This window comes from Bidens hawaiensis, unplaced genomic scaffold (assembly GCF_021521415.1).
Source record: "Bidens hawaiensis isolate Kalapana, Puna unplaced genomic scaffold, B.hawaiensis_p1.1 tig00002977_1, whole genome shotgun sequence".
NCBI lineage: Eukaryota > Viridiplantae > Streptophyta > Magnoliopsida > Asterales > Asteraceae > Bidens > Bidens hawaiensis.
Genome location: NW_027491160.1, coordinates 1,392,105 through 1,416,560, shown reverse-complemented (window position 1 = coordinate 1,416,560; position 24,456 = coordinate 1,392,105). Strand labels below are relative to the sequence as shown.

General features: G+C 37.2%; 1 pseudogene; it reads right to left on the bottom strand.

The window, feature by feature from the left end:
- Nucleotides 1-200: 200 nt before the first annotated feature.
- On the bottom strand, nucleotides 201-506 carry LOC143621820 (protein SMALL AUXIN UP-REGULATED RNA 51 pseudogene; annotated as a pseudogene).
- Between the last annotated feature and the right edge of the window lie 23,950 nt (nucleotides 507-24,456).

The window sequence follows — 24,456 nt, the reverse complement described above, 5'->3', positions numbered from 1 at the left end:
GACCTTCTGGGAAGTTTAGACTCAACAACCATAAACAAATATGTGAACTTTGCGTGCGTAAAGCGGATAATATTGCTTGATAAACCTGAACATCTCATTCTTGATATGTCATTGAGTCAGACAACTTTTTCTAGTGTTTCTGAAGTACACAAAAGCAAAAGGAAGAAAATAGTTTGTCTTGTCTCATCATGTACGTGCTTCTACCTAAGCATGGATGTAAGTGATTCAAAGACATGTTCCTCACAAGGAATGGTGAGGCCCATGTCATGATCGAAACCGTACTCTTCTTCGGCTTGCTGAAGTAGCCTTTGGAACTCGGGACGTGACAAGAAGGATATAGGGATAATGTATCGGCTTCGATTTTCGCCAACGTACACAACAAAGTGGCCTTTGGGGACGTCCTCGTAGCTTTTGTGTTGTTTTCTACCCAAGCTTGAACACCTCTTCACTAGTTGCTTAAAAACCGCTGCTTGTGAAAGCTTGTTTGAGGTTTTATTGAAAGCCATTTACAAAACTCACAGTTTGATGACTCTTTTTGTTGAACATGTGGGTGCTTTGAGAGTGTTGTGTGTGTTTATGTGGTGAGAATGAATATAATAAAGAGGAGAGGGAAAGTGAAATTAATAGAGAAAACGAGTGGAGATGAAGAAAAATGTGACATATATGGTAATCTCCTTCCTTTCTATAGTCGGAACATTTTTTTTATTGTATATATACAGGAGAGTTATGCAAAAAGTTCATAAGTCTAAAAAGTGTGACAAGTCATCCGTAGTACATTATCGGGTTGGAGGTAAATGTGTCCAAACTTTAGAATAATACCAAAATATAATAAGCATGGACAAAGACAAAAAAGATCGTTATCTATATGTATCAGTAATCACACAATGATATCTTAAATTTAAGTAATACAACTATTAATATTTATTGTACATTATTTAATGCATATTGTTAATAGTTTAAAGAGTCAAATTTGTCTTCTAGGCACAATCATCCACAAACTTCGAAAAATAATAATTAACTTTTGAGTATAAATGTAAAAATTCCTCGCCACCATTATACATTTTTTACTCACCATTGTAAAATTATGGCACGCCGTGGCATTATGCAATTTTTACTCACCATTGTAAAATTATGGCACGCGGTTCCAAACAAGTGCTACCACCCTATAAATCGTAGTTTGCGTTAGTCATGTAGTTTGCCTTATGACACGAATCTCTCATCTTCTACCCTATAAATCGTAGTTTGCGTTAGTCATGTAGTTTGCCTTATGACACGAATCTCACACCTTCTTAGAAAGGAATAAGATTGAAAACTTATCTCACGTACTATCTTAATTATAACTGAAATCGAAATATATGGTTATTAAGGTTCTGTTTGTTTTTGCTTAAAAGGTCTGTAGAGGGCTTACGTTTGCAGGCGTGCAGACATAAACTTCTGAAGACTGTTTGTTTTTTTTAGAAGAAAAATATCTGAAAAATGTTTTTATGGTCTTAAAAAATAAGCTATTGTTCAACATTTTATACTTCTTCACATCCTATCAACACCCAATGTCCAATACTACCACTACCCACCGTCTGCCACCACCACCACCCACCACCACCGTCCATCATCACCACCCACCGTTGGCCACAACCACCGTCTACTACCACTACCCACCGTCCACCACCCACAACTGTCCACCACCCACCATCACCGACCACCACCACCGTTCACCACCCACCACCACCATCGTCCACCACCCGCCGTCCACCACCACCGTTCACCGCCTATCACAATCGTCCGCCACCACCCACTTTCAAAGTTCGTACATCACCACCAATTATTTTAACAGTCTACAAACGTTAAATAAATTCTATCTACTGTGATATGTATGATAGACATCTAATTTTCAACTTATGCAAACAATATCCAATTTTATAAAACAAATAGTATTATATTTTCATATTGCAGACCCTCAGATCACATCTTCAGTTGCAGACATAAAATTAGATGAAATTATATTGCAGACAGTTTTTATCTTAAAAAACAAACAGCAATTAAATGTGATTTAAATAGCTTGAAAGTCATAATTTTATATCAACTGAATTTCCTAAACTAAAACAAAATGGGATCAATAGTTCACAAATGCTTTTCATAATGTTCACTACCTATGAATTTCGTTGTATGTGAATATTCAACTATTTCAATTTTAAGCGATAAAAGTTAGTGCAAAACTTTTAATTACTTTTTAACTTACAATAGGTGGGCCATGGGAGAGAATAGTACCCTAAATTAAGGCTGTTTATGTGCTAAGCCAAGCCAGGGAGCTCTCTCACCTTAAATTTTAAGTTGAGATTAAAACTTGAGCTCGAGTTTAGTTTGGGCTAACTTGGGTTGGCTCAATTAAGTCTAAAAATGCCTTAACTTGGTTTGGCTCAATTAGATTCTTGAAACTTAAAAGAAAGAAAGGTTTTTTCAGACTTGAAGTTGCTTTAAACGAGACAAACGGTCGAGCCAATTAGCAAGCTAAAAAGTGAGACAACAAGCAAGCCAAACAAGTGACCTGACCTTGGCTAGAGTTCGACTGGTTTACTAACCAATTTAACTAGCTCGCTTCAACTCGTTCACAAACCAAGTCAGTTTCAAGCATGCTTTCTAATCTTTTTCCTAAACGAGTTTCAAGAAACGAGTTAGATGGAGAAGACTAACCCCAAATACTCAAACTTTGGCCACCGGCTAGACGTCAGAAAAAATAAAAATAATAAAAAACATGAGAAAATTGTGCCTACTTGTTGGCCTTTCACCCTCTTCTTCCGTACCGGGGCCTTTTATAAGTTGCATTGCATGTGGTTGTCTGTGAACTCAAGAAGAGACCTAACGGCTGGTATTTTTGGGGTATTCAATGCACCGATAACATGCTAAAAAGTTTTATATGCTTTTCTAATCATTCGTCTATATCAAACCTTTTATGATATGGCAAGTCCTTGTTTATGGATCAAAACGCACGACACCCATAGCTGTATTATAAGAAACTTTCAAATACAAAGGTTGCAAATCCATATATACAAATATTCCATAAAATCTATGGACACATATAATAAATGTATTGAGGTAGGACACAGAAATAGCAAATTTGGGAACAGAGATATTTAGATGTAAATGCGTTCATATGTCTGAGCAGTTTTTTTTTAGATATTTTTAAACAAAACCCCTATATATGTGTATAGGGACATTGAATGGCTGATCAACTTTAACTAGAAAACGCGATAGATGGTATCCGTCTTTCTCGCTCTATTTCTGACGCATGTTATATATGTTAAGCAACACATACAAGTATATTATGTGACCTCTCACGTCTCTTTTTTAAAATGGTTTGGTATTAAATGCGTTTGCGTGTGTGTGTGAAAAGGGTTATTTTTTGTGTGAAACATATGAAGTATCCAAGATGTGATGCGAAAATTTGAGTTAGAGGTCGTTTTAGATACACTATTATAATTGTTTGGAGACACCATGATAATCGTCCAATATATTAATTCATGCCTTAAACCTCGATGTCGTATATGTAACTGTTTAATTGTCGGCAACTATCAACCACCATTAGAAGTTGCTTTGTATTTGCATGATTGGTGAAAAATTTTATATGGAAATGACAATCATTGAGAAGTAATTTATCAGCAGTAAGTTGTTATGAGTGGTAACTGAGGTCAACATCAACTTGGCTCATCAATAGCAAGTACAATCAGCGGTAAGTGCTCATCAGATTTTTTATGATTTGTTTATATGTTAATGGCATGTTGATCTTTGATAAAGTTAATAAAATCATAGAGTTCTTACCATCCAACTTTTGCATGAAGGACTTAATTGGGAGAGAGTGAGGTGATGCTACATATTATGATTAAGCATGAGAACGAGGATATAATAATTTCACAATCTCATTATCTTGAGAAAGTGTTCTCTACTAGACACTCATGTGGATCCTAATGTGAAGGTTATTCCTATTAGAGGTGATGCAATATCACAACTTGAATATTGAAGAGCTGATGGTTGTTTAACTTAAAGTATGCAATGAGAGTATTATAGTACTTTAGAAGAACGATGGACTAAGGTTTAACCTATTTTAAATGCAAGCTGGATAACGAATATTGAAGTTTATTCATAGACAAGTGGATGGGTACTCTTACTTGAAAGTGGTACAATTTCTTGGGGTTTCCACAAAGCAAACATGCATAACTGTTCCATATTGGATTATAAGTTTGTGGCATGCATATATTAGCAACAATCGGTAAAGAGGTTGAGTTGTTAAGTAAGTTGTTGATAATCTAACCAAAAGGTTAGAAAAGACTTGCTACAAAAGTCGTTTTTGGGGATGGAATTAAAGTTCATGGAAATCTCCTATGTTAAGATACCCAATTTCCATTTAACACGACATTAGATACCGAATACATCTATAGTATGGAACTCATGTGATGTACCATCACAACGTATGTGATCAATCCTATGAGTTCTTTAGAAAATTGGAAAGTATGCGTAAGACTAAAAGCACATGTAAATTATGTCAGATGAAATGAATATAAAAGGGTTCATACTTAAAAGACACCCCTGTATCATATTATTTTTATGTGTAATATATATACTAAGATGAAAGATCAATCTTCAAGACATTTCACTATGCATGGGCTTGTATTTTGGTTATGACAAGTTGAAGTAAATGAAAACTACACTTAAATGGGCGAGGAATGTTGATAATTTAATTGTCATCAAGTCACTTTAGTTAATTGTGATTTACTTAATTAAGATCAAAGTGAAGTTACTGTGTGCATCAATACAAGTTATATTGTGTGTAGCGCGCCCTTGTTTAAGACTATTACAATTTTAGGAACCAATGAACGAACCTAGGGTGCAGGGGTAGTGCCCCCTTGGTGGGGATTTTTGTTGCCCACTCAAGATGTACCACTACCACCCATGATGAAAGTTGATGTAGCAAGTGCAATCAGTGGTAACTATTTATCAGTATTAAATTTCTATTGATCGTAAGTGGTAATTGATGTTAGTCGCAATTTGTGCCATCAATGAGTACGATCAGCGGTGACTAACCATCAATGGTAACTGAACATCAATGGTAACATGGTCATGGATAGTAACTGTGTTAGTGTGTTACTATTAATAAAGTTTCTACTCATGGTTTTCCACTTATTTAACGGTCTCAATCTCGCTGGTTACAATTGCGAAGAAAGGTCTTCAATCTAAATTCCAATACACAATGATCTCGTAATATATTTGCATATTCGTTATTGATCTCTGTGAATTATCTTATTGAATTTTTAAGAGTATCATCATATATGAATATTCCGATTGAACTTTAAAGAGTTCCGTCATATTATTTAACTAGTGATATTTATGTAATGTATACATGTCCTATGAATTCTTAAACATATATTTAACTTAGTGTTAGCTATAGCATTGTGACTAATCTATTCAAATAAATCTGTTCTTTTTCCATCATTCTTGCATATTTATATTTTAACACTAATCTAGCTATTTCTTAAAATATAAAGTAAATGTAATACATAAAATCCTAAATTATCATTCATGTTGTTAGGTCCCATCTTGATGTATTAGTCTTTTGTATTGTGTTTAGTGTGTATTGGGCCTTTTTGTTTATTTGTTTGCTTATGGCCCAAGGAAAACAATGTGTAGAAGCCTATTGGGCATATGATATGACTTGTTTCTCATGCTTGCTTCTCTATAAATATAGAAGCATGCATGAGAGATTGGGGTTGACAATCAATAGAAAAACCTTTTGCCAATTTGTCCACCACACTTATACTCTCTCCTGTCTCTCTCTCTCTCACTACACCCGAAATAATATATCAAGATCTGAGACCTTTTGGTTGCTTAGTGTGATTTCCGCCAGCACTAAGTTCGGTTGATCCAAGAACGTTGTTAGATCCACCCGCCACGGGACCTACAATTGGTATCAGAGTTTCGGCTCACTAGTTGAGGGTTTTTGGATCACAACCTTGGATTTTGATCTTGAGAAGAAGAAAAGAAGTGTTCTTGACAAGAAAATCCACAAAAACAAGAAAAATCATAAAATTACAAAAACAATTGGTTTCTAGTTGATGAACATGACTTAGACTGTGTTCTTGGTTGAAAATAACAAGTATACTAGCCTTAGATCTGAAAGTTGTTGGTTTAAAAGTGTTAAAATTGGTGTTACAAGATTGAAAATCCGTTAAAAAGACATGTTAACTTTTTTGCCCTTTTTTGCTTCGCATGGCATAAAAGTTAGTGTACCAACCTTTAACCTAGTACTGACAAGTTTGGTAGAACAGATCCCAATAAAGATTTCTTCTAGAAAAACTGAACTTTTTCGCATCGCATAACTTTTCGCATCGCATAGCTTTACGTTTTGCATAGCTTTTCGCTTCGCTTGAAAGGTTTTCGCTTCGCACAACCGTTTTCGCTTCGCATAGAACTTTTTCGCTTTGCATTACTGTTCATCAGTTCGCTTCGCTTGAGAACGGTTTCGCTTCGCACAAACTTTTTCGCTTCGCATCACTATTCATCATATTTTTTCGCTTTGCTTGAAAGTCTGTTTCGCGCGAAATTCTTGTCTGAAAAGGAATTTTTGAACTGTTTAAGGCTTGTTAAGTGTTTGAGACCGCTAAGACCATGGCTAGCACTGATTTTGAGCTGTTAAAGGGTTATTTATTGTTGGAAAACCAAGTGGGAACACCTCAAAAACCTCCAAAGTACATGACCCTACATGATAATTTTGCTGACTTTAAATGGAGATTCATGAACTACATCTCATTGACTGAAACTGATTTGTTGAGATGTTTTGAACAACGTCCTCATGTTCCCGTGACTGTTACACAAGCTGGGGAACAACTAAAGACTCCTGAAAATTATGATCAAAATGATAGGGACCTGTTAGCACAAGATACGAAAGCATATCCCATTTTGACTGTTTGTCTTTCAAATGAGATCACTGAGACTTTACATGAACACAGAAGTGCAAAGGGTTTGTGGGATGCACTTGTTGAGAAAATAGAGGGCAATGCTGAGATCAGGGAAAACAAGAAAGCCCTGTTGAAAGAAGAGTTTAAAATGTTCAATCATCGTCAGGGTGAAGCTGTATTGGACCTGGTGAAGATTTGAGAAGCTAATGGTGAGAATAAGAGCTGCAAGTGTAAACATCACCAACTCCAAGGTCAATCACAAGTTGATGAATTCATTGCCTTATAGTTGGAGTACAAATACAATCACAATCAAGAGAACCACCAATCTGAATGCCATGACAAACAGTGATTTGATATCTACTATCAAGTCATTTGAGATGGACGAGCAAATGAGAATGAACAATCATTTGAGTTCTCTGAATCAAGCTGGGGTGAGTACTGCATCTTCAATGCCAGCTGCCTTTATTAGCACAACTCAGCAAAATGTGTACCCCGTGAACACTCCAAAGTATTCCTCAAGTGTTCCTCCACAGACCATTGCCTTCATCTCAACGGGAAGTCAATCTGGATCATTTGAGTCTAGCACATTTCAGAAGGCAGTCGATAGTGCAGTTGAGCAAGCATTGAAAGCCCATGGAATTTCATCGTCTTCAAAGAATCAGCCAAGCAAAAACTCCAGCTACTGTGAAGCACTACCATTGTTGAATGACTCAAACATCTTAATCTTCATGCTTTTTTGTCAAGCCATGAAGAGTTGATGCAAGAAAATCTATTGCCACCACAATTCGAGATAGGTGATATGAGAGACATCAATCAGAAGGATCTTGAAAAGATGGATATGATGTACCAAATGGCAATGGCCGTGCATAGAGCCACAACTTCATGAAGAAGTATGGGAAAGATAGCTTCAAGGATTCAGACAGGAAGAGGATGGGTTTGACAAGTCAAAGCTACGCTGCTACAACTACGGTGAGATGGATCACTTTTCGAGAGAATGCACGAATCTGTCAAAGCCAGCCAATGATATTCGTGTGACTGAGGTGATTGAGGAAGAAAACAGCAAAGCTGCAGGAAAGAAGCATGAGGTGTAGAAGCCAAGCAGCTCAGCTTCAAGAATTGGTAATCATCCACACAAGGGAAATTCAAACTCAAACACAAGGGCCCTTGTCTCCCAAATGGAGGTCCAAACCGGTATGGATTGGGATGATCAATTTCAAGAGCTGCAGAATCCTCTCAACATGGCAGGAATGGCTTTCACGTCAAACAATGAAGCATCCTCATCCACAGCTGCAAGTTCTGATGAATCACCCATTGATGAGGTAAATCACAATCTTTGCACTCAAGCTTGCATAAATAAAGTGACATATTATAGATATCTGCATGACGAAGTTTTGAAAGAAAACGCAAAATTTTGTCAATTAAATGTTGAATATGTTAAAACCGACAAGATTTATGTTGAAAAGATAAAAACTCACCATGATGATGTAGCAAATCTTAAACTTAAAAATTTTGTTAAGGAGCAAGATGTCATCTATTATAAAAATATAATTAATGAGTTAAAAGATGAAATTGAGAAATTGAAACTTGATGCTTTTGATTAAAGAGAAAAGAAAAAACAAGTTGAAAGATTTGAAGCATCATCTGAGCAATTGGATGATATTATCGGAGCACAAAGAAGTACTAAAGTTAAATCGGGGCTAGGATATGATTATTCAGCGGTGCCTCCACCAATAAATGATAATTATACTAGTTTGCCCCACTTTAGCTATAATACTTCTCCTGATGAAGAAATGGCTTATGGGATTGGTAAAGTACCAAAACCAGTGAAATTCGTTCCTACTGCCTCACCATCAACTGCTGCAATTCCATCATCTGATAAGTCTAACGTCAACGTGTCTTGTGTAGCAGGTGATATAAATGGTGAATGTGGGAAGGTTAACCAGGGTTGTAAGCCAAAAGGAGAGTTAGAACCCCGTTTTGAGTCTTGTGTGGGTCTAACAAAATCAATTAACAATCCTATCTGTAATAACGTGTGTGAGTCAATGTTAGGAAGTTTAATGTCAGGATCAAAAGCTGTATTTTTTGAAACATCTAGTGATGACAGTTGTACAAATACTTGTAATGAAAGTGAATGTTCTTCATCTGATTCAGAGTGTGAAACTATTTTTGATGAAACCAATGAAGCTAAGGTTGATGAACAGAAAAGTCCTAGCTGCTCATCAACTGATCATCATTTTGAGAACTTAGCTAAGGAGAAATCTAGTTTTGAAAATGAAAAACCAAGCACTTCCTGTAAATATGTGCCACCGAAGAAAACCTCATTTTCCCAATATGAAAATTTAAACAATAGTTCTCAATATTATGATAAGGTTGATAGTGACTATTATTATTCTCAACAGAAACCTAGACATTCAAATTATTTTTCTTCAAAATTTTCAAATGTTCATCATTATTAGACAGATACAAGTTATAGACATGTTAACCCAACTGCATCACCCTATCCCACATATCTCAGTGATCAAGATATCTATAATTGCAATCAAAGAAAATGTTGCTTTGTTTGTGGCTATCCGTCTCATCTTGCAAGACATTGCAAAAACTGGCATAAGCAACAAAGAGATTCAAGAAGTAAGTTTGGTCAGACATTTCCTATGTTTCATGCCCAAACTAAGAAAATGCCTAACCAAACTTATACTTTAGCCAGTGAGACGGATTTAAGACCCAAAAGAACTGAAAAAACCCAAGAAACCTTTCTGGCTAACCCAAAAGGAACGGAAGAAGTTAGCGAAGGGATCTGAAGCTGAAAAGCCCAGGAACCCTTCAAAGGTTTTCACTAAGGCGAATCAAGAAGATTTTGCGGTTAAGCCTAAACCAAAATGAAGTCAATCCAGAAAACCATTTCAAAACCGAGGAAATCACAATTCAAGTTCCTCGAGGGATTGCTCTTCAGATTCAGACTCACCAAAAGGCTATATTTTCAAAAATCATAAAATTAAACTTGGTGATTTTGAGTTTAATTTTCCGGAGACAAGTGCATCTCGGGAAACCCTCCACTAACTGGTTGTTCATGTGTGTAGGGTCAGCCTGGAAGGCCTGTCAACAGCATTTGGTACTTAGACAGTGGCTGCACCCGACACATGACAAGAGACGAGTCACTGTTGTTTGACATCAAACCATTCGACGGTGGACATGTTTCCTTTGCTGGTGATATTGGAGGAGAAATAACAAAACAAGGGAAGGTCTCAAATGGTACTTTGACATTCGATGAGGTCAATCTGGTGGAACAGCTCAACCACAACCTGCTCAGCGTCTCTCAAATTTGTGATAAGAAATTCTCAACCCTATTTACAGAAAATGAATGTCTTATATTGAAACCAGGCTTCAAAGTCCCTGAAGAGTAGATCATGTTGCGTACTCCGAGGCACAACGATGCCTACATTCTGGACATGGGGAGCAATTACTCCATGCGTTCTGCTTCTTGTTTGATGTCCAAGGCCTCGGAGAACGATTCATCTTTATGGCATCGACGTTTGGGTCACGTCAACATTAAGAACTTAAATAAGTTGGTTAAAGGTGACCATGTGAGGGGCTTACCTGTAAAATCTTTTCATTGTGCTGAAAAATGTTTATCTTGCTCTAAATGCAAACAGCACAAACTACCTCACAGACCCAAGACCGTCAATTCCATAACCTCCACTCTTCAGTTGCTGCACATGGACCTCTTTGGTCCAATTCAACCAATGGCAGTAGGTCGAAAAGCCTATTGTCTGGTTATCACTGACGATTTTTTGCGTTTCAGTTGGACATTTCTGTTATGGCACAAGGATGAAACATCACAGTTTCTGCTCAGGTTTATTGTGTTGGTTGAAAATCAAACTGACAAGAAGGTGAAGTGTATCAGGAGTGACAATGGTACATAATTCTGCAACAAAGTGGTGAATGAATTCTGTCACAACAAGGGAATTCTTCATCAATTCAGCGCACCTTACACTCCCGAACAAAATGGAGTGGCTGAACGAAGAAACCGCACGTTGGTTGAAGCCGCTAGAACAATGTTGTCATATTCAAAACTACCATTGCTTTTCTGGGGTGAAGCCATCAACGCAGCTTGCTTTACCCAGAATCGTGTGCTCCTGAACAAAAGATTGAACAAGACTCTGTATGAAGTCTTTTATGGAACGAAGCCAAGGGTAAATTTCTTCAAAATGTTTGGATGTCCCTGTACCATACTCCAAACCAATGCTGGAACAACTTCCAAGTTTGCTGAAAAGGCGGATGAGTGCTATTTTGTTGGTTATGTTGCTTACAAATGTGCTTATCGGGTATACGATAAGAAAACCAGGGTGATCTTGGAGTCTTTCAACATTGATTGGCAAGAATTGAACACTACTGATGCACACAATGGTCCTGATCTTGTACCAACGATTTCCCCTGTTGTTTCTACACCTGTTCAACCTGCTGATGATCAATCTGTTTTGATGCATGCTGTATTAAGAGATCTTGGAGATGTTAATATAGCTGCTCCTGCACCCGTACTTCATGTACAACCCGTGGCTAATCCACCAGCCCTGGTTAATGATGTGCAGCCCTCTGCTGACACCACAAAGTTGCCCGTCGTTGAAGACATCACTGATTCAGATTCTGATTCATATGTGTCAGCCGACAACGATGAAAATGTTCAAGCCGATCAAGCAGAGCCACCTCATGCAGAACCAAGTGTAGTGGAATCCGTCCCCACACCTCCCTTAGAAGAAGATAATCAAGGTCCTGCAATGGAAGTTGATGCATCAAATGTGCAGGTAGATCCCAGTCAGAATGAAGCTTCTGATAACACCAACACAACCTCTGTTCCAGCTGTTGGTGTCCCATTCTATGACAACCTATGGGAAGGTCCCATTTCCCCAGAACACGTGGTTGATCAAGAAGAAGGTGAAATTTATCCTCAACCAAGTGCTTCTGTCCCTGCGACCACTGTTTTTTATCCCATAGAGTGCCTGACCATCCAGCTTGAGGCAACACCAGTCGAGCAAATTGCACAGTTACCGATCCATCGTCGACATCCGACTGAGAACATCATTGGAGATCCGTCCGCTGGCATTCAAATGCGCAGCACCTCTGGTACTATTAACAGATGTCTTTTTGCTTGTTTCATTTTACAGGTGGAACCCAAGGACTACAAAGCCTCATTGAAAGAGAACTCCTGGGTTGAAGCTATGCAAGAAGAGTTGTTGCAGTTCAAGAAGCTAAATGTTTGGAGGCTAGTGAAGAAGCCAGAACATAAGAATCCGATCGGAACGAAATAGGTGTTCCGAAATAAGAAAGATGACAAGGGGTGATCATCATAAATAAATCCCGGCTTGTTGTACAAGATTTTTGGCAACGTGAAGGTCTTGATTACGATGAAGTCTATGCACCGGTAGCCAGACTAGAAGCAATTCGCATCTTTCTAGCATATGCCTCGTACATAAACTTCAAAGTGTATACGGGATGGTGAAGAAGGAAATCTATGTCAGTCAACCTCCAGGTTTTGAAGATCTAAGTCATCCTGATTACGTTTAATGACTTGACAAAGCACTTTATGGTCTTCACCAAGCACCTCGTGCATGGTATGCCACACTGGCTGATTATTTAGTGAAGAACGGATACAAGAGAGGAATCGTTGATCAAACTCTCTTTGTCAAGAAGGTCAAAGGTGATCTGATTCTTGTTTAAGTGTATGTTGATGACATTATTTTTGGATCCACGAATGAGAATCTGTGCAAGGAGTTTTCAGAGATTATGCATAAGCGATTTGAGATGAGTTCCTTAGGGGAGATGACTTTCTTCCTGGGCTTACAAGTTGAGCAAAAGAAGGACGGGACTTTGATTCACCAAGAAAAGTACGTTCATGACATTGTTCAGAAATTTGGATTCAAGGACTCAACTGCTTTCATGACACCAATCGCTACGTGACCTGTTCTCGCTCCTGATCCATCAGGAAAACCAGTCGATCAACACCTCTATAGGTCAATGATTGGTTACCTGATGTATCTCACTGCAAGCAGACCGGACATCATGTTCCCCGTTTGTCAGTGTGCCAGATATCAGTCTGACCCGAGAGAATCCCACATGACGGCTGTCAAGCGTATTTTCATATACTTAAAGGGTAGACCACGTTTGGGTCTTTGTTATCCAAAAGAATCTCCCTTGGAACTTCATGCTTACACCGACAGTGATTATGGGGGATGCAACTTGGACAGAAAATCAACATCGGGTGGATGTCAATTCCTAGGAGATCGGTTGATCTCATGGCAGTGCAAGAAACAAGTCACTGTGTCCACCTCCACAGCAGAAGCTGAGTACATTGCCGCATCCAGCTGCTGCTCTCAAGTGATATGGATCCAACATCAGCTACTGGATTACGGTTTGAATTTCTATGGAACCACGATCAAATGTGATAATGAGGCAGCCGTTGATATTGTTAAAAACCCGGTCCAGCACTCAAAGACTAAGCATATTGACATCCGAATACACTTTATTCGTGATTGTTATGATCGTAAGGTTGTCGATATAAAAAGGGTCCATGCTGACTTTAACTTTGCAGATCTCTTTACCAAAGCTTTTAGTCGTGCCCGATTTTTGTTTCTCGTTGAGTCATTGGGCATGATTTCTTTTGAGTAAATTTTATCTTTAGATTTTAAAAATTCTAAATATTTTTCAAATATGTCTCAATTTTGGAGGGAGAATGAGTTAATTTTAACTCACCAAAAAGATTTTAAATTTACTTTTAGTAAAACAAAAATCAAGTCATTCGACTTAACAAAAAGACTTTCATATTCATATAATATTAATTTCATCTTTACTCCTATTTAAGTAATATTTCAGAAAATTCAAAAAGAATTATCCCGTTTAGAGGGAGCTCCTGTCCAGAGGGAGTCGGACATTTAAAATTTTCAATTAAGAATTTGATCCGACCATTTGGAAAGTGATAGTACATTGATATGTATTGATCCTAGCACGTTAAAAGAGTAGAACAAAAGGCTACAAAATCATTCATTGATGTGTAGACAAGCTTGACAAACAAGTAAGTGTTGGGTGATATAAACTTAAACTGTTGTCGTTACTAGTGGCTATACGTTTAAGAAGCGGTTGCATGATTCCGTTAAACTCATATCAATGAAGGATGAAATGCAATTACACATGTCATACCCAAGCCTCTCTTTACCTGATCACAGTTGTCTTATGAAATAAGTGTCAATTTTTAATTTTTATTTGAGTCAAGTAAAGCCTCATAGAAAGGCAAGAAAAAGAAAAACAGAAGAGTAAAAAAAAAATCATTTAGGTTTTTAACTTCTGTTTTATTTCTTCATTTATTTTGATTCAAGCCTTAGACTTTCTCTGTTTGTAGTCATATAAGATCTGATCGTTAAGGCCCTGAATCTTCTGCTTTATTTTAACTTTTCTAGATCGAGTCAAGTGTGCAAAGCACAAAGTGTCGATTGTACAAAGTACAAAGTGTCAAGTATGTTAATAAGAGTACCGTGATCAACTAAGAAAGGTTTAAGTCAAGTTGAGGTGATATGTTAACACAAAGTAAGCCCGAGGTATGATGGAATCAGTAACATGTCTGACTAAGTGAGCACCACATAAGCATCGTGCATAATTGTACCTTAACGTATCACGTTAACTCCAAAACACTTGTCAAGTTAAACAAATGGACAATATTTGCAGTTGATGATGAATTTGTGTCACAATAATTTCAAAATGGAAACGTGATCTAGGGCTTTGCAAATCAATATGATTCCATGTCGCGATCGTTGTTTGTGAATTAACTAAAGAAAATATTTATGTAAATTAATTCAATATAAATGATCAATATCCAAAATCTTTTTGATTACATTTTAATTTTATTTTTATTTTTATTTATTTTGTTTTAGTTTGTTTTAATTTTCTAAAATATTAAGTACTTTTATAGTTTAATATTTTAATTTTATTTTTAATTTTATTTTATTTTTATTTTGTTTTTAATTTTAATTTTATTTTTAGTTTTTAAATTTTTTTTTGTTCAGTTTGTTTTACGTCTTTTCTTTGATAAAGAGATCATCCTTGCAAACATTAACGGTTAAGGACCGACAAAAGAAAAATCAAATAAATAAACAAGTGCTTGGACTCGGTAAGTAAAAGTTTTTCGGGTTTGAAAGTGCAAATATTTTTAAAGACCGAGGACCGAGAGTGTATTTTTCGGTGAATACTCGCAATGTTTTGACCTTATCGCGAGATAGGCTGACCCTATATATGTGGGTCACCAAAATCACTTTCACTATTCACCAAATACTTTTCATCTACTCTCTCTCTCTTTTATCCTCCAAACCCTAATCTCTTTTCCAAATTTCAAAAGATCCAGCCTATCTTTATCAACTATGTCGTTGAATCCAGATCCAACTCTGTCGGTATAACTTCATAAGCAACATTAATCATCTTTTCTTCATTGTTTCTGGATTCTCGTTGATCAAGACGGCGGCTCTTATGAACCGTCGGCTAGATCTAAGATAGATCTTCATAATTTATGTTGCTATCATGCTTAGAATCCATTCTTATCACTTTAAGATCCTGTTTATCATCATAATTTGTTAGTTTTAGGTTTGTTTGTTGTAAAGTTTGTAGATCTAGGTTTGTTCATATGTTCTGGGGTACAATTAACCAAGTAAACTAAAGGGGTTTTGAACCAAACTCTCCAGAACTACGATTCGGGTCTAGGCGACCTTGTGGAAAGAAAGATGGGTCAAAATTGGACAACTTTGGGTTTTTTTTGCATAAAAGGGGTTTCGCTTCGCTTAGTTTCAGGGGAAGCGACAGAGATGTCTGTTTCGCTTCGCTTGATCTCATGCGAAGCGAATTAGATTTCTGTTTCGCTTCGCTTGATCTCATGCAAAGCGAATTAGATTTCTGTTTCGCGCACTTGATCTCATGCGAAACGAATTAGATTTCTACTTCGATTCGCTTGATCTTATGCGAAGCGAATTGGCTTTCGATTTCGCTTCGCTTGATCTCATGCGAAGCGAAATAATTCCTCATGCGAAAAACTTACAGTTAGCAAATTTTTCACTAACAAAAGACTGAAGCTACTGGACTGTTCATGTACTGATGGACTGTTTGAACTCTTGGACTGTTTGGGACTTAACCTTTGTACATATTGGACTTAGTAACTTATTAATAGATTAAAATTAACCCTTTTTAACTTATTAAAACTAAAATGTGCATAATCATTCAACTACAATTAATTAATTAAACTATGTAATATGTAAATACTTAAGGCTTATATATATAACTTATTTGTTTTGTTTTTATTTTAATGATGATTCTCATGATCTTATGGTTTGATTTCAAGGTCACAATTTGTTTTGTGCTCTCGAGTTACCAAAGGCAAAGACAGATAAAGTATTCACGTCAATGGTCAAGGGGCTTAAGCAATCACCCCTTGCACATGCTATCACTGCCAACCCAGCTATCTATTACAAGTGGGTCTTGGATTTCTGGGCTTTTGCACATGTGGCTGATGATTCTCTATCTTTCACTACTAAGGTTTCCGGGAAGGAATTGACGATTGTTGAAGCAGACATCAGACGGGTGCTGAAGATAACTGATGAGCCTAATTATGCATATGAGAAGGGTGACAGAAAGAAGTTGGAAGCGTTTGTTGCTCAGATGGGATACGACACTGAATGGAGGAGTCTAGAAAAGAAACAACTCCCACCATATTGAAGGTTTCTTCTCCACATCGTGACTCATTGCTTTGCGGATATTCATGGAGGATTCGATAGCATGAGGGTTGACTGGGTCCGCATCATGTTCGCACTGACAAATCGAGAGAAGTTCAACTATTCTCGACAAATATTCTTGTGTATGCTGAGAAATATCAAGAGTGATGCAACATGGCTTATGTACCCAAGATTTGTACAAATGCTTCTAGATGACTTGATTCCAGATGTTCCTAGGCCGGGGACAAAGAAAGCTAAGGATAAGAAGTCGAATCCCGAGCCATATCATATCAGTGAGATCAAGTTGTCAGTCTTTGGTGTCTTCTTGAGTACCAAAGGGAAGGGACACCAGTATGTTGGACCAAGACTGATGGTTGGGTAAAAGTTAGTTAGTTTTATATATTAATTAGTTATATTTAGGTAAATAAATGAATGAACATTGGTACTTCAATCATTGCTATGTGTTTTCAGTATATTGGAAGCTATGGAGCTTAACGAGGATATTTACGGGCTTGGAATGAAGATTGAGAAGTGAAAGATTGGAAGTGCACGCATCACGAGGCATTCAAGAAAAGAAAAAATGAAATTATGATATTTTACATCTTCGCGATACGCGAAGATGCAAAGAAGGGCAACTTCACGATATGCGAAGTTGCAGGATCTCGGCCGCGACTATTTTGTCCTTCGCGATACGCGAAGAAGATCCCTTTTACATCTTCGTGATACGCGAAGATGCTTAAGTCGGCCAAAAATTTAGGTTTTGCCTTATATAAACCCCTTAACCTCCCCATTCAGCTAATAACGATTTCCAGAGGCAAAAGAGGCTGTGTTAGACAATCTTCCATCATTCCAAGGCTTCCGGTTCATCTAGGGTTTGCATATTCATCAAAGATAAGTGTTTTGACATTATGATTATGTTCGGCTAAGTCCTTTGTTCATTCTAGGCTAGGGCTTTGTGTAATTCCTCTTGAGAGCAGATTTGCTATGCTTAAAGTTATGAACTTGATTTGATTTATTGCTTTTATCTTGTTTAATTGATTTCTTGGTTGTTTAAACAATTTATATTTGCGATTATTGATTAGTGCATCACTTGTTTGGTTTTGTTCATCAACACTTAGGGTTAGGCTCTTGTGTCATTGAACTTATAATCATCGGTTCATGCTACTTAATTAGTTGTTATAAAACATAAATTGGTAATTGTGTAGATCGAGTTCAATTGTGTCAACAATTCGGTTAGGGTATCGTTTTTCATCACAATCAAACTACTAGGTCTAGTAATTACTGCGCAATCAAGACAAGTAAATCTGTGATTAAGTTGAATGTCACATTACCCGAACCTAGAATGAATACTTTTAATTAATATTGTTTACAAATCTTTTTAAGTAATAATTAGTTTTAATTAAATCTTTTTCTAAAACCCGCTTGACATCGTCTGTCCGACTTAGTTTAATAATTAAATTAAGAATATTAAAATTAGCACTTTACTTGAGTCCTTGTGACGACCTTACTTACCCGTACTAGTTATAGGTATTTAAGTCTTTAATTAATTGTTTTTTAGTAGACCACGATAGCCTACGTCAAAGATCGGATCCAAAATTTGGATTGTTTGAGGAAACCGAGACGGCGGGTGAACAAGATGTTGAAAGTGGAGAGATTGAGGAATCGGATGCTGAGATTGAGGTTGATTCAAGTGATGAGCCGGCTGAGGACCGCACAAAGGCCAAGCATGATATGAAGAGGAAGGCTACTAACAAGCCTTCTGTTAGTAGTGCTTCGGGCAAAGAAAAGGGCATTGTTGAGGAAGAAGAGGAAGCAGAGGAAGACCAACCACCCCTAAAGCATTTGAGGAAGCTTGGAAACTCCGAGAAGGTTCCCAAGCTTGTTGACAAGCTTCCCTCTACAGGTAAACCCTCTACCCCACCTGTAGTTACCAAAGAAACCTTAGTCCAAGTCCTCAAAGACCTAGATGTAGCCAAAATCCAAATACCAACTTATAGGAAACCCAAATCGAGAAAGAAAACCAAAGTCAAGAAAACCAAGACCCTACTCCATGACTCACCCGATTCATCACCCGAACCCTTACCATTAGACCAACCTATTTCAACATTTCTACCACCAATGCCAACTTCACCACCACAAACACTGCCATCCCAACCCACAACTCCAGTCAAACAACCAACCCAAACCGAACCCGAACCTTCCCAAACCACAACACCACCCACACAACCAACCACCGAACCCATAACCTCCTCAATATTCACATCATCAATTTTTAGCTCACCCATACAAACCACCAGCCTATGGAGCCAAACTGTTATATCCTCACCACCTGCCAAACGACCAACACCACCCACCACTACAACTTCACCAATCCATTACCCTACCTTTACAAGCAACCTCACCACCCACAGTGTCCATCACACCACCATCCACTATCATTTCACCCAAACCAATTGCCCGAGGGAAGTCTTCAACACCTCCAGTGTACGTCGATCCTATCCTCGATAGGATCGTCGCACTGGAGGTTTCAAACGCAAAAAGGGAGGAACGAGAGATTGGGATTCTTCGCTTTATCAAGGAGATGAAACAGAAGGAGGTTGCGGATGAGAAGGAGAAGGGAGAGTTGAAAGCGAGAGTACAGGTTCTGAAGGAGGAGAAGGCGGTAAACGAAGCTCAATTGGAAAATCAGAGATTGCTGATCAACACGCTTCACACCAGAGTCCAGAATCAACAGTTGTTGCTGAACAACGAAGCCTCACAAAACGCCAATCTGTGGGCAGAACACTCACGGCTTGTTGACAGAATGACCACACTAGAGAAAAATTTACCAAGTGCAAGCGCTCTTAGAACAAGTCTTAACAAGAAGATCAAAGATGCGACGAGTAAGTGGGATGTTGAATGTGAGGCTACAAACTCTAGAGTCACAAATATAGAGAATCAGCTAGCATCATCTGCCTCCCTTGATACACTCATAGTTGAAAATGCAACACTCAGAGCCGAGATGGAGGCCATTCAAGAAAAGGTGAAAGAGCATGATCGTCTTAATGAGCTTCAATTAAAGACGAATGAGGAGTTGGTGAGCAAGTATCAAGCAGCCTCAGACCTTATGGGTATTCATGAGGATGACTTTCATGGTCTGGAAGATCGACTTGATACAGTTTTCAGAAGTTGGAGAAGGTCTAGTGAGACTTATCAGGCTGGTGGATCACAGCCTACCGCAGGTCCATCTGTGGCTATGCGAGGAGTACAGGTTGTGGCGTCTGAAGGTGAGGCGACTGTTGGTCTTTTGGTACAACAGGGCGGCCAGTCTAGTGGTATTGGTGGTGGAAATGAAGGTGAGAAGGAAGATGAAGGTGAGAAGGAAGATGAAGGTGAAAAGGAAAATGAGGATGAGGAAGATGATGATGACGATGATGGTGAAGACGATGACGATGACAACGTACATGACAGCTTTGATAAAAATGATGATGATGATGGTGATGGTGATGAAGATGGAAACGGAGGAGATGGAGGGGCCGGGGCAGTAGGAGGTGGAGGTGGAGTTAACACTCAATCACCTCCACACACTCAACATAATATTCAAGACCCTGCTGCTCACGACTCGGCCGGCAAAGTCAGGGAGCACGACTCGGAAATAGACGATATGTATAAAGATTTATTTCCTGATGATTTTGCAGGTGTTATGGATATTTCATTGAAGCAGGAAAGAACTTGGAGCAAATTATTGACCAGAATACGGATGAAGCAGTAGAAGATGAATACCTCAACATACTCGCCAAATCCAGACACACCTCCAGCTCAAGTTCAAGCTTCTGAGACTCCTGCAGCAGATCCAGTCAATCCAGCTGCCGACTTGACACACAAACCGCCAAAGAAGAAGAGAAAGACGCACATTGTGTCAAGTCATGCGTGTGCCCGCTTGCTCAACTACCCTTATCATGACGATTCGCTGATTGTTTATGCGAAATATGATAAGGAGAATAGTGTCTGGGCCATCAGAAGATACAGCGGAGACCTGATCTACCTCAACCACCACGAGCTAAAGTCGTTGCCAGAACTAGATCTATGCAATCTATCAAAAGCTCTGGGACGTGGTGAGTATGACGACACACTCAAAGGATGGTCACCACCCACCTTTATCATCAATCTGAGGTGGATTACAAAGACTTTGAAGTGAATAAGGGTCGCCAATACAAGAACCCAAGGGAGATAGACCCAACTACCGGAGAGCCAAGAAGCATGTGGAGATATCGGGCCCCAAAGGACTGTCACAAGATATATCAAGGCGAGCCCTTCCTTCCCAACACTCTACGAGACTTCATTGGTTGGGATTTTGATAATAAAACAGTTGAGGTCGTCATCCACTGCCGTGATATGTACGAGATTCGAGTGTTTGATGAGCACGAGCTAATGGGATTCCACATTGAAGATGTGAAGAAGCTCTACATCTCACCGCTTGGGACCGTCGAGGACATTGGTCGTCAGAATACAGACCAAATAGTTGAAGCCTTCAACAAGTTCGTCCGAAGACTTGTTGAACTTCCACTATCCGAGGACGAATGCTTGGTCTACGACACCGACGGGTTCCAATACTAAAGACTAGAAGGAGATTGTTAGGTCCCATCTTGATGTATTAGTCTTTTGTATTTTATTTAGTGTGTATTAGGCCTTTTTGTTTATTTGTTTGCTTATGGCCTAAGGGAAACAATGTGTAGAAGCCCATTGGGCATATGATATGACTTGTTTCTCATGCTTGCTTCTCTATAAATAGAGAAGCATGCCATGAGAGATTGGGGTTGACAATTAATAGAAAAACCTTTTGCCAATTTGTCCAACACACTTATACTTTCTCTCTCTCTCTCTCTCTCTCTCTCTCTCTCTCTCTCTCTCACTACACCCGAAATAATATCTCAAGATCCGAGACCTTTTGGTTGCTTAGTGTGATTTCCGCTAGCACTAAGTTCGGTTGATCCAAAAACGTTGTTAAATCCACCCGTCACGAAACCTACACATGTATAGGTGGTTTTTGTCTAAATAGATGCGCACCCAAAGGTAGTTCAATGAAATAGCTTTTGTCTTGTAACCTTGATATAAACATCCTTAAATTATGAAATGCCTATTCATACGGCATTATCATTTGTACTTGCTGTATTTTACAAACTATCAATTTATATGAATATAAAATATCTCTAATATATATATATATATACTAGTTTTGAACCCCCGTATTACAGGGCTTATTTAAATTTTTTGTTTTTAATATTATGAATTATTTTGGATTTTAATTTATTTATTGTAAGAAGTTAATAGCATACTTGAACCTATTTTGATTAATTTATGTTCATTTTTTAAGAAAACATTGAATGAATTATCTATTTAATTTTTATATTTATTTGTTTATGTTCATTTGTTTTTGTTATAATTTGGATATTATTTTGTGAAACTTTTCATTTAAGTTAAACTTAAGAATCGCTAATGTAACTAAATCCATATTGAGAAATTAAATTAGGGTTTGATTACGGGGTTTGTTTTACATTTTACGTTTCTAATATTTATATATTTTTTTGTATTTTAATTTTATTTATTGTAGTGAAATTAACAATATGATTAGGGTTTGATGATGAAAGGGTTTCATAATTAAATAAGATGTTATAACCCGTTTAAAAGTTATCTGGGTTTAATGAGGCCCATGATCCGCTTATATTTTTACTATAAAATTGTTTCATAATAATAAATAATATCTTCTTTAAAAAAATCGGATATTAATTTTTAGTATATCCCTATTTTATTGGATTTTCATATCAAATATTTGGTGAGATTAATTTTTGATATGAGATGTTATAACCCGTTTAATGGTCATCCAGGTTTGGTGAGACATATACCCGTAAATTCGGGTCAAATGAATGAGAAACCACTATTTACAAATAAAGCAATCTAGTGGCTTGAGAGAAAATAGAGAGGTTTCGTTTGTATATATTTAATATATATATATATATATAACATGAACCGAATCTTACGAGAGGGATTAGTTTTTAAAATTCCACATGTATAGCACCGGTATGATATTGGATTATACTCATCCGATCACACAGGGCCGGCTCCGAGAAAACAAAAAACTTTTGGGCCGAAGGCGAAAGTTTTTTTAGGTATTAAGTAAAATGAGTATTTTGTTGGGTTTAAACAATTTAATTTTTATATGAGCTTACTTGGTTATAATTTGAGTTGTGTAAAAAACTTTTGTTTAAAAAAATAATTAAACATGTCTCAAGTGACTCTAGGACCCACAACCTCTTGGCTGTGAGTAGTACCCATATTGTTTTTTTTATACTTCGAATTATATATAACTAGATTTTATCCCCCGTATTACGTGGGTTGTTTTACATTATTCGTTTTTAATATTTATATATGTATATTTGGATTTTAATTTTATTTATTGTAAAAAGTTAATAATTAATATACTTGAGGTTTGATGATAAAATAGTTTCACAAATAAATGATATGTTATAATCCGGTTTAAAAACTATTTGGGTTTGGTGATACCCATTACCCATTTATTTTCTTTATTATAAAATTGTTTCTTAATTATAAATAATATCTTTTTTTTTAAATAAAATAGGATAATAATTTTTAGTATATCCCTATTTTATATGATTTCATATCAAATATTTGATGAGATTATTTTTTAATATAATGAGATGTTAAAATCCGTGTAAGAGCTATTTGGGTTTGGTGAGACCTTTACCCGTGAATTTGGGTCAAATGCGTGAGAAGCCTTCATTTACAAATAAAGCAATCTGATGGCTTGAGAGAATGGTTGTTTTACATTTTTCGTTTTTTAATACTTATTTTTTGGATTTTAATTTTCTTTATTGTAAGAAAATTAATAATATACTTAGGGTTTGATGATGAAAGGATATTATAAATAAATGATATGTTATAACGTCCCGTTTAAAAGCTATCTGGATTTGGTGACCCTTGACCCGCTTATGTTTTTTACTACAAAATTGTTTATTAATTATAAATAATATCTTTTTCTTTTTAAATTGGATATTAAATTTTAGTATATCCCAATTTATAGGATTTTCACATCAAATAATTGGTAAGATTAATTTTTAATTTAATGAGATCTTATAACCCGTTTAAAAGCTATCTAGTTTTGGTAAAACTCATACCCATGAATTTGTGTTAAATCAATGAGAGGCCTCCATTTAAAAATCAAGCAATCTGGTGGCTTCCATCAAAAGGGGGGAGCGACCACATCACGACACGTAGGATTTCAGGGTTTTTGTTTATATATATTATAGATAGATATAGATGTTTAAATGGTAAAAAATGTACCGGGCGACACAGATAAGTTCAATAAGCCAACGGGTATACCGTATACGTGATACCTGATGTGTCATGAGTAATCGGAGTGCTGGACATGTATGAGAATGAAGGTGTGACACACTGACATGCTTATAATATCAAGTATGAGATTAGGATTGTCTGTATCCTTTCTATTCCAAGACTTGTAAACTTTGGATCGATCAACTAAGGATTATTAGTACATGAGGGTTGCATGAAGATGGTAAAGGATCGGAAAGGTTAAGAAAGAATTGGAAATCGGGAAAGTGTATAAGAAAGATCATGGGTTTATGAAAAACCTAAGCAGATTACAGCACGTGTTGAAGGAAAAACGATGTGTGTTGAAGAGAAAATGGGGTGTAAATGAAATGCAGCAAGGACTTGTACTATATGAAGAAGAATCAGAAGGGAAAAAAAAGGAAGAAAAA